Source organism: Carlito syrichta, unplaced genomic scaffold, assembly GCF_000164805.1.
Source record: "Carlito syrichta isolate Samal-C Ts95f unplaced genomic scaffold, Tarsius_syrichta-2.0.1 Scaffold219601, whole genome shotgun sequence".
In the NCBI taxonomy this organism is placed as follows: domain Eukaryota; kingdom Metazoa; phylum Chordata; class Mammalia; order Primates; family Tarsiidae; genus Carlito; species Carlito syrichta.
In genome coordinates this window covers 1-12,011 of record NW_007163697.1, presented here as the reverse complement: position 1 = coordinate 12,011, position 12,011 = coordinate 1, and the positions used below count along the sequence as shown (strand labels likewise).

Genomic DNA, 12,011 nt, shown 5'->3' with positions numbered 1-12,011 from the left:
CTAAAGACAAACTATCAATCACTATTCAGCACCTGAAATAGAATCACAAATGTATCTAAAAAATCCACATGAAATACTGTTGAATCAATGCCTGATAAGCCTGCTTCCCTTTCCTACCCACAGTAGCTATCATTTGTCACTGGAATTAGATTTCTTCATGTGGCTATAAAAGTTAAAGGTGGATATTTTTCTGAGCTCCTTTCAAGTTAGGAAATCAGTGTCATCACTATCATCATGACTGACTGCCATTGATTCTACCCAATTGCCTTAAGCATTACATGTCCTTAGGCAAGACAAACATGAGCCAAAGAATTGCCAAAACATAGCTTGGTTTTGGCAATTCTTGAGTCATACATCTTAGGTTCATCATCCCCCAAAGGCAGACAATTCTTTCTGCAAGACCTGTCTACCTTTGGGGGACAATGAACCTAAGACGTATGACTCAAGGATAAACCAGCCTAGGCAGAGGTGAGCTACTAGTTTACTCTTCCTGTGCCATCTGCTTTTTCACATGGCACATGTGACAGGCTGTGTGCCACCCCACCTTTTCAGAGAGAAGTCATTCAAATAAGGCATCGTCTATGCATCCCTGTCATCCAAATAGGACCATATCCTAAGCCTCGACAAACCCCTTTACACAACCCATGTGAGCAAATAAAGTTGGCCTCTCTCACTATTCCCTGTTGGAGACATGTGCTGGACCTAAGTTCAGTTAAGATAATGGTCTAGAGTTTTCAATCATTTTGTTCAGCTTTCCATAAAAAAAATGGGAGTCATCATCAATCCATGCACACTCTTTGTGCCTGCAAATTAGGAAAATTACGGTGTGTTGCAAAGTATATACCTACTTTCATGAGAGATCCAATAGAATTCAATGGTATACAAACCACATGTGCCCCGGGCTCCCTGGAATCTCCTGCCATCTCACAAGAAGAAAGTGGTCCTTTGCAGCCACTGGCAATTCTTCCATGGCAATACCACCTGGGAGGTACAAAAAAAAAAAACAACTGAGACATTCTTGAGTAATGTAGACAGAGGTCAAAAGGGCAACCTCCTGAGATCTATCTCATATCTATGTTTCTTTGGTTTCACGTTTATGTAGATATATATTGCAAAAAGGTACACAGACATGTATTAATGGGGACCATAGAGTACAGCATCATGCGAAAGACAACTGATGCTGAGCAACTCTCAACATATTTGCTTCAATACCTGGAATGCTGCTCAGAAAAGCCTTATGTGTTTGCAGAGATAATGAGCATGACTTTAACACCTATCATTTTAGGATAAGACCGATTTTTTTTTGTCTAACAGCTGCAGCTTAGAACAAGGGCCCACCAATTCATTCCATATACACTTCCTCACAATGCACTGGATACAGCATAAGCACACTAGACTAGAGGCTATCCCTACTGACAAGTACTTGACAGAAAAGCAATTGGACTATCCAACATGCACCTGCCACCATCCAGTGTGGCTCCTCTTTGACACTAGACAAAGAACAATATCTGTCCCATTCACTTAACCAAAAGCCATTCCCAACACTGCGTATTCCTCACCCCGTATAAACAAACATGCCCTTCTCTAGGACAACAGACACTACCAAGGATACAGAAGGATTTCAATATGGATAACTTCAGGGCAAAAATATTTCTACCTCAAAAACAGATTTCACTTGGCCTTAAAGTATTTTCCACAGTATTGTATTTCAGAACTCTGTCTTAGGAGAACAGAATCACAAATCTCCCCCTCTACTCTGTTTTTATTCTCATGGGCAGACCTTGAGGAATCAGAAAAGAACCTCAAACAAGAATTCCTACAGTGATTTAATATCAAGTATGAACACAAAATAGATGTCAAGGCCATCTTTGCAGTAGGCCTGACAGTTCAAACCCTATCCAGCCCTTGGTTTGTGAATGCTTCACCTCTCTGAAATACAAATACTTTCTTCACCAGTAATGAAAGGAGGAACTTAAAAGATGACTGTATCTCAGGTGACTCTGAGATTAATCTAGATAGAGACCTTACATGGATAGATTTCTTCATAGCTGTTACACCAATGGGTATCTACCATCTATCCCAGCTGCATCAAAGTCTAGGTAAGGGACCTAGGCAAATGAATTTGGGCTCCCTTGAGAATAACCTCCCTTTGTAAACTAACAGGAAAGGGAGCAAGGAATATTTGCCACAAAATATACAACCCTACTCAGGTGTCAACTTTGTGTCAATTTTCACTCAATGGTCCCTGGAGGCAATTATCCCATCTAGGGAATGGAACCCAGACTGTTAGGAAACAAAGCAATCTGATGAAATGCCTTCATATATGTTCACAGAATCACATAACATTCCCAGCAACCCAAAATTGATGTGTCATTTCCCACAGTCAGAATATGTCACCCAGAACAGACTCAGAAACATCCCTCAGTGATTGCAATTTAAGGCAATCAAGTACATGCACACAGCTCTCTCCCATTTTCATGTTCAATACTCATAACTGGCAATTAGATCTAACTTTCTCTCTGTATGTATGCATTTAAAAATGGAAAGCTTATGAGAATCCTCTCAACTCAATGTCATTATGCTCTTTATGACTGCCTGCCACTAATACTAAACAATCACCATGGGCAGCAAATCACGTTGGCCTAAGACACCAGTGAGCTACTAAACTGCAAAAGTGTGACACTATGATCACTGTTTGAACACAAGGACCTTTCATCCTCTAGAGGATGAAGAACTTAAAGTATGTTATTCAGGACAAAACTTACTGAGGAATAACAGGCTATCAGCTTCTTTTCCCTATGCCACCTTACCATTCAACTGCTCCTTCAGACTGACTGTGTACTACCCAATCTGGTCACAGAAAACACGTTCAATCAAGGCATCTCATATGCATGGGAATCTGAATTCTCAAGGGATTCTCATTCATTCAAAGAGGACCACACTATAAACCTGGAAAAAACCCCTTGCAACCCAGGTGAACAGATGGAACCTGGCCCTCTACACATATACCCTGTAGAGGACACAAGCTAGACCTTAGTTTGATGAGAATGATGGAGAACAGGACGGCCAAAGAAGAACATCCACTAATAATGCTTACCTCCGAATCACCAAGAACACTGCCTACTACTCTGACACCCAAGACGAAATCACGACTGCAGTCCAACCAAGGCCTGCTTTCTAAGGAGTTACCGGTAAACTCAGGAGCTGATCCATGCCTTAAAAAAAGGCATTGATGTCCCAATGGTGCACCAACATATGGGAAACACTGGATATCCTTACAGATCTAGGCTAGGTCACCTGCATCCATACGCTAGGTCACTTGCATGCTTACCTACACCTAAAACCAATATGCCTGCTTCGATAGAAGCCACACATCACCGAAAGGCCAGTCAACACGAAACATACCCACCAACCAGGAAGGCCTCCTGCACTGAGGATATTTGCCTAAAGTAACTACTGCGGGACAAGTTCCACTGCAGGTGCCCCAGAGGCAATAAGGAAAGTCACACCAGGAAGGATGGACCTCACTCTTGCAGGCTGTAGTGGAGGCAAAGTGCTGGACCTCACTTGCAATGAAGATGACGGTTGAGAGTTTTCACACATTTTCTTCAACTTTTCCAAGGAATTTTTTTTGGGATACTCATCATTGATCCAAGCACATGCCAAGACCTGGGAAATGGAATACCCCAGTATGGCTGCTGGGAAATGCACAGCCGGATGACCTTAAACACCACCGGCATAGTAGACAAGCTACAATTCACCACCCAGCACTATGTCAGACAATCCACTCTAAGAATGGAATGCAGGATATCATTTTTGCCCATTAAGAAACACATTTCACAGGTCTACAAATCTTCAAGACCATGTCAGCAGGAGGCCTAACGCATGCTTACCATCCTGTGCTAACCACCAAGACAAGGACGACCTCGGGCAACACTGACGCCTGGGTTCCACAGACATGCTGCCCTGTGGAAGACTGGACATCTGAACTGCAAGCCGCTGACAGGTATTGACAGAAAGTTACCCTGAGAAGTGGGAGCAAATCATCGGTGTGGTTGAGAAATGAGCCTAAGGACACAAGCTATAACTTCAAAATCTCCTTTCACGTGCGGCAACTCTCAGGACTGCATCTCAATGAGTTCCATTATAAATGGTGGTCTCCAGGAATCCAAGTTCAGAAGATGATGGGATCCAAGTTCAAGGATGAGAATGATGGAGAACAGGAGGACCAAAGAGGAACATCCAAAATAATGCTTACCTCCAAATCACCAAGAACACTACCGACTACACTGACACCCAAGAGGAAATCATGACTGCCATTCTGGACACTTAATTCACACGTGGGAGGGGGGGCACTGCATAAGCTAAAGGGGAAAATGTTCTGCGGTGCATACAAGTGTGTAGCTTATTCCCTAAAGAACATGAGAATTTCTGGACAACTGAAAAGACTGTACCGGTCTATGTCATTAGACATTGGCTCCCAGGACACCAACCTAAACAGATCAAAGCCGTCATAAACAAGGATGTCAACAAGTACTCCAGAAGAATGGGAAAAGTAGCCACCAGCATGCCAGAGAAACCAGGGTCGCATTGCTGAGCAAGAGGACTCCACTCTCCAAATCTACAAGGGGAAAATGAAACACCATTAGTGGCCTGCCAGGATACGGCTTTAAGAGAATCTGCACATTCCTCAAACACGACAGGACCAGGGCAAAAGAATGCTTACCATTTGGAAACATCCAACAGCATAGGGAGCACAGGAGGGCACAATGATTCCAGGATCTGCAGAAGCTCTGCCCCTCCAAAGAAACAGATATCTCCCATCCTGGGAGACGACAGACAAACCACTGAAACTCCCCGTGAGAAGGAGAAGCAAATCACAGGCAGGCTTCAGAAATGTAGCCTAGGACACAGGTCCCCACTTCAACATCATGTTGTTCGAAGGGCTAACTTGCAGGTCTGCTTTTCCCCTGGATTCCAGGAGGGAGAAGCACAACATAAAACGTTCGTGCAGCAAATCTATGGACACCTGTGGCATGTGAGGGGGCTTCTAACGTCAAAGCCCGGGAAGCAAAAGCCTGGGTGTGACTAGGGGTTAGTATTTCCAACCCTCCATTGCACGTGTGTTCAGAAGACACCAAGGCCCATTCTTAGCCGATGATACACAGGCACAACCCCCCGGAGGACTAACACGCCGGAAGATGACTTTTTGTTATACAACTTCACCTCTGCCCCTGTGACCAAGAGGAGCCAGGAAAGTGTTACTCGCCGAAAAGCCTATACTTCGGAATGAAGACCCAGGTCTCCTGGGTGCAAACACTCCTACACCCAGGAGATTAATGACCTGACAAGATACTGATTCGGCCACTCTTCCAGAGGATCACACCTGTCACCAAAACAGGCACCCTCGGAACCACCACGGCCAGACCGTCACTCTTGGAATCTGCCTGTAGGGCACAAAGGTCGCCCTAATTGGACACATTTCTGAAGGGCACAAACCTCCTGCACCAACTTCTTCAACGTTCCCCAAAGAGCCTGTTGAAAAACAACTTGGACAAGATGCTTTTGAACCACACCTATCAGCCTGCATGATCTCAACTATAAGAATTGAATCACTGTATATGTCGACCTGGGGGCTTGAAACAAAGACATCCCGCCTTCCAAGAAAAACCAGACCAAAAACAACACGACATATCCAAATGATACACAGAACCCAAAGGGCCTGCCTGCAGTAAGTTCTTGGTCACTGGCAGACAAACAGCTGTTGTGAACAACTACTATTCTTATGGCGAAAATCAACACCCCCTCCGTAACCTCCCGGAGCACTTCCTGCAAACAGAGACTCAGAGAGCTACAGGGGAACTTCACCATTGCTCAGTCAAGTGCTTGTAACCCAACTTATTCATAGAACTTTACCACGGAAGGAAGGCCAATTCCTCAAGACAGCTCAACCAGGCGATCATTCCAAGAACAAACACGAAGTACAGCCTTCAATGGATTCACAACTAGGGGACACAAAGCCATCCCCAACTGAAGCCTTCCTTGCTGCACGTCCACTGGGATTGGGAGTGGCTGCTCAGGCTGGAAGCAGACCTCCAGCAATATAACCAAAGTCCGCTATATAACCAAAGTACTCAGAGAAGGGGCTCAGGATGTGAAGCGCGTATTTCCTTGACACACTTTCAAGTTTGAAACTTCCTGGAAAAAGCAAAGAAGAAAGACAGGAGATAGAGGTTCACATGCACACCCGCTCGGGGGCTGCCCACTGAGACTGCGCCTAAGGGCCCATTTGTTCAGCTTGGGACCAAGGACTCTGCCGTCACACATCCGAAGTGAAGCATGGCCCCGTGAACCGGTTTGAGTGACAAAAGACTACCAGCCGATTCCGCAGATACTCTGTGGCAGACGCCCAGTGATTCACACCAATCCAGGAGAAGCCCACCACTACTGAATGATGCCCCAATCTGCCCAAGCACAGCTGTCCCCACGAGGATTGTCCCCGTCTTTTTCTGGCATTCCGACTTGCCGAAATCTCCGGCCATCCCACCTAGGAGCTCGCGCGTGCCTGTGAGGTGAAAGGCGGGGCCTACCGGTGACTAGTCCCTGGATGGAAGGCCGATGGAGAACAGGTGGGCCACTGGAGAACACCCCCTTCTCACACATCGCCCCCATCACCATGAACACTGCCTCCTACTCTTACACCCAGGAGAAAATCATGACTAAGGCCCATCCGAGGCCTGGGTTCCAAGGAGTCAGCGGGAAAGTCAGAGGCTCATCCGCGCCTTCAAAAACAGGCCTTGAAGTCCCAACGGTGCATCGCTATACCGGGAACACTGGACATCCTTACAGATTCCCTAGGCTAGGCCAGCTGCATGCTCGCCCACCCCTACAATCCATATGCCTGCTTGGATAGAAGCCACGCCTTACCGAGAGGCCAGACAACGCACAACACGCCCACCCCTCAGGAATGCCTCCTGCACTGAGGACATTTGCCTAAAGTACCTACTGCGGGACACGTTCCAGTGCTGGCGCCCCAGGTAGGTGCTGGACGGAATGTTCAACCGGGAAAGTGGGACCTCACTCTTGCAGGCTTTGGTGGAGGCAATGTGCTGGACCTCAGTTGCGATGAGGATGACGGTTGTGAGTTTTCACTCATTTTGTTCAGCTTTTCCAAGGAATGTTTTTTTGGGATACTCATCATCGATCCAAGCACATGCCAAGACCCGGGAAATGGAAAAGCCCAGGATGGCTGCTGGGAAATGCACGGCCGGATGACCTTAAACACCACCAGCATCGTGGACAAGCCACGCATTCACCACCCAGCACTACGTCTGACAATCCACTCTAAGAGTGGAATGCGGCGTGCCATCATTGACCCATGGAGAAACACATTGCTGCAGGTCTACAAATCTTCAAGACCATGTCGGCAGGAGGCCTAAAGCACACTTACCATCCTGTGCTATCCACCAGCACAAGGCGCACCCCAGGCAACACCGACGCTTGTTTTCCACGCACATGCTGCCCCTCGGAGGACCTGGACATCTGAACTCCAAGCCGATGACAGGTCTTCACAGGAAGTCACCCTGAGAAGTGGAAGCAAGCAAATCATAGGCGCGGTTGAGGAAGAAGCCGAAGGACACAAGCTGTAACTTCCACCGCTCCTTTCCCGTGTGTCAACTCTCAGGTCTGCATCTCATTGACTTCTATTATAAGCGGTGGTCTCCAGGAATCCCCTCTCCTTACGTCACTCAGGACACTGAATTTCCACGGGAGGGGGCCCACCTGCTTGGGCTAAAGGGGAAACTGCTCTGCCGTGGCTACAGGTGTGTAGCCTGTTCCCTAAAAACACGTGAACTTGTGAACCCCTGAAAAGCCAGTCACTGTCTAGGCCATCACGGCTTGACTCCCAGGATGCCAACCTAAGCAGATCAGGGCCTGCATCCACAAGGATGTCAACAAGGACTTCAGAGGAATGGGAAACGTAGCCAGAGATTCCCTGCTTGGGGGCTCCCAACTCCACGGAATATCCATGTCCACTGGGTGTCCATACAGATTCACACCGGAATTCACAGCTTCACGAGAATACACTGTCTCTGGCTGCTCAACCCGAAACACTGTAACTGCTAGTCAGACAGTCACACTGGACATTTGAGAGCGTCTCGCAGACAGCCCACATGTCGTTCTGTGTCACTGCCTCAAGCTCACAGGACACAAAGCCACTGTGAAAAACGTAGCAACCCAAGACCTGCAACACAAACCCACTTTCAAACCACCGACATCGGTTCAGGGATTCGAAGACCAACCAAGGAACCGTTCCTGACCGCAGCGCTTGCCGCACCACGTTTCTGTGGCTCCATGCATCTCTGGAACTTCGTACAGGGCGACAGGTGAAACTCGCCATTGCCTTCATGTCGAAAGGAAATTTAAACCTTCAGCGTAGCTACTGAAGGACGACCCTGAGGAATACTGAGTTAGAGCCTTCTCCGTGAGTGTGCCCCTCAGATGACACTCACCTTGCCAAAACAACAGAACAATCCCCAGAGGCAAACCAAGGAATCCGGGAACTACTGGAAAACACGAATCAGACAAGAGGATATTTCCTTCCTGAGTCTTCCAATATCGATGGTATCAAGAGAACGCAAATAGCAAAAGAAGAAAAAGAAGAAGAAGAAATTCTAGCAACAGATACCCACGCATGCTGTAATATTAACATTGCAAAGCCATGGCACGGTAGTGGACATGGTTGGCCCTCAAGGGATTCAAGCCCAGGGCCAAACAGTCTGGACTCACCACAGGAAGTGATCAGTACCCCATGTGACGAGAAGATGTATGCTGGCCTATCTTCCGCCTCGAAGACACTCAGTGGCCAATTCACATGAAACACACACAAATCCACGGGAAATCCATGACGGCCGGGTCATGCCTCAGGACCGGCCATACGTAGGTGAATCTGGAAGGAATCTACCAACATTTATCCGTTGTTCAATTAGGCCCAATTCATCAGCTTTCACAACATGGACTCTCTCTTACTTGTAAACATGCCAAGGTAGGGATTCCTAGTGACTGGTTGCTGATTGGAGGGCTATTAGATAGCATTCAGCAAAACATCACCCATTGGTCTTCCTTCTCCATTACCTCAAACACCTCCCTCTATTCCAACTGCCAACAGAAATCATGCCCAACGTGTGTCTAAGGCCTCCCATTTTAGGCTTTGGTGGAAAAACCAAGAACTCTCCTGCTCCTTGAAAACAGCGGCCGAGAGAACCTAAGTCTCCCTGACTCCAAGGGAAACACTCTTCCTCCTGAAAGGATACCCTACGCAGGCAACAAACACTCTCCCTCACGTCTACGACACTGACGCCTCATCTGATAGAAGTCATGCCTCAAAGGGAGGCCGATCAACTAGCACACACCCAGGTACGTCCACTGGGCTGAGGAAATTTGTCTAACGCAAGTATCCTGCGACACTTTCCAAGCTGGTGCCCTGGAAGATAGGAGGAATGGGGACCCGTTCAACTTGAAGATCACTCAGCAGGCCGTGGTAGTGGCAAAGTGCTGGACCTCAGTACCGATGAGAACGACGGTTGTGAGTTTTCACTCATTTTGTTCAGCTTTCCAAGGAATGTTTATATGAGAAACTCATCATCGATCCAAGCACATGCCCAAACCCTGAAAACGGAACGCCCCAGGATGACTGATGGGCAGTGGGCAACGGGATGACCTGAAATGCCACCAGCACCCCGCACAAGCCAGGGACGCATCACCGAGCTCCAGGACTCCACTCTCCAAGCTACAAGGGGAAGATGGCACACCATTAGCGGCCTGCCGAGATACGGCTTTCGGGGGATCTGCACATTCCTCAAACACGACAGGACCAGGGCAAAAGAATGCTTACCATTTGGAGACATCCACCAGGACGGGGAGCACAGCAGGACACAATGATTCCAGGATCTGCAGAAGCTCTGACCCTCCGAAGAAATGGACATCTGCCATCCCGGCAGGCGGCCGGCAAACCACTGCAACTCCCCCTGAGAAGCAGAAGCAAATCATAGGAGGTTTCAGAAATGGAGCCTAGGACACCGCTCCCCACTTCAACGTCATGTTGTTCCAAGGGCCCACTGGCAGGTCTGCTTTCCCCCTGGCCTCCAGGATGGAGAAGCCCACCATTATAGGTTCGCATAGCAAATCTACGGACACCTGTGTCATGTGAGTGGGCTTCTAACGTCAAAGCCCGGGCACCAAAAGCCTGGGTGTGACTGGGGGTTAGTATTTCCTACCCTCAATTGCACGTGTGTTCGCAAAACACCAAGGCCCATTCTTAGCCGACGATACCCAGGCCCAATCCCCCGGAGGACTACCGCGCCAGAGGATGACTTTTTGTTACACGACTTCGCCTCTGTCCCTGCGACCATGAGGAGCCAGGCAAGTGTTACTCGCCAAAAAGCCTCCCCTTCGGAATGAAGGCCCAGGTCTGCTGGGTGCACACACCCCTACTCCCAGGAGATTAATGAAGCCTGACAAGGTACTGACTTCGCCCACTCTGTCACCAAAACCTGTCCCCAAAACAGGCACACCTGTCACCAAAACAGGCACCCTCGGCACCACCATGGCCCGGCTGTCACTCTTGGAATCTGCTATAGGTTCAGTGGCCACCCTAGTTGGACACATTTGTGAAGGTCACAGACCTCCTGCACCAACTTCTTCAACGTTCCCCGAAGAGCCTGTTGAAAAACAACTTGGACTGGACACTTTAGAACCACACCTATCAGCCTGCATGATCTCAACCTAAGGAGTCAACTCACTGTCTATGTCGACCTGGGGGCCTGAGAAAAAAGACATCCCGCCTTCCAAGATCACATCGCCCAGACCAGAAGCACCACCCCCTGTCCACCTGGTACACAGACCCCACAGGGCCTGCCTGCAGTAACTTCCTGGCCACTGGCAGATAAACAGCTATTGTGAACAACTACTATTCTTATGGCGAAAATCAACACCCCTCCGTAACCTCCCGGAGCACTTCCTGCAAACAGAGACTCAGAGAGCTACCGGGGACCTTCACCATTTCTCAGTCAACTGCTTGTAACCCAACTTATTCATAGAATTTTACCACGGAAGGAAGGCCAATTCCTCAAGACAGCTCAAGCAGGCGATCATTCCATGTACAAAGACGAAGTACAGCCTTCAACGGATTCACAGCTAGGGGACACAAAGCCATCCCCAACTGAAGCCTTCTTCGCTGCACGTCCACTGGGATTGGGAGTGGCTGCTCAGGCTGGAAGCAGACCTCCAGCAATATAACCAAAGTCCACTACGCCTCAGAGAAGGGGCTCAGGATGTGAAGCGCGTATTTCCTTGACACACTTTCAAGTTTGAAACTTCCTGGAAAAAGCAAAGAAGAAAGACAGGAGATAGAGGTTCACATGCACACCCGCTCGGGGGCTGCCCACTGAGACTGCGCCTAAGGGCCCATTTGTTCAGCTTGGGACCAAGGACTCTGCCGTCACACATCCGAAGTGAAGCATGGCCCCGTGAACCGGTTTGAGTGACAAAAGACTACCAGCCGATTCCGCAGATACTCTGTGGCAGACGCCCAGTGATTCACACCAATCCAGGAGAAGCCCACCACTACTGAATGATGCCCCAATCTGCCCAAGCACAGCTGTCCCCACGAGGATTGTCCCCGTCTTTTTCTGGCATTCCGACTTGCCGAAATCTCCGGCCATCCCACCTAGGAGCTCGCGCGTGCCTGTGAGGTGAAAGGCGGGGCCTACCGGTGACTAGTCCCTGGATGGAAGGCCGATGGAGAACAGGTGGGCCACTGGAGAACACCCCCTTCTCACACATCGCCCCCATCACCATGAACACTGCCTCCTACTCTTACACCCAGGAGAAAATCATGACTAAGGCCCATCCGAGGCCTGGGTTCCAAGGAGTCAGCGGGAAAGTCAGAGGCTCATCCGCGCCTTCAAAAACAGGCCTTGAAGTCCCAACGGTGCATCGCTATACCGGGA

General features: G+C 48.7%; 1 long non-coding RNA gene across 2 annotated transcripts; it reads right to left on the bottom strand.

Moving 5' to 3' along the window:
• Positions 1–6,133: 6,133 nt before the first annotated feature.
• Positions 6,134–11,734, bottom strand: LOC103253308. 2 transcript variants are annotated; one of them, XR_503861.1, is made up of 4 exons: positions 11,108–11,734; positions 9,896–10,028; positions 7,451–7,583; positions 6,134–6,198 (listed from the first exon to the last, which is right to left on the bottom strand). It is a non-coding gene; the product is annotated as an uncharacterized LOC103253308 (long non-coding RNA). The 2 variants fall into 2 exon arrangements; XR_503862.1 differs by lacking the exons at positions 6,134–6,198; positions 7,451–7,583 and adding an exon at positions 9,442–9,790.
• Between the last annotated feature and the right edge of the window lie 277 nt (positions 11,735–12,011).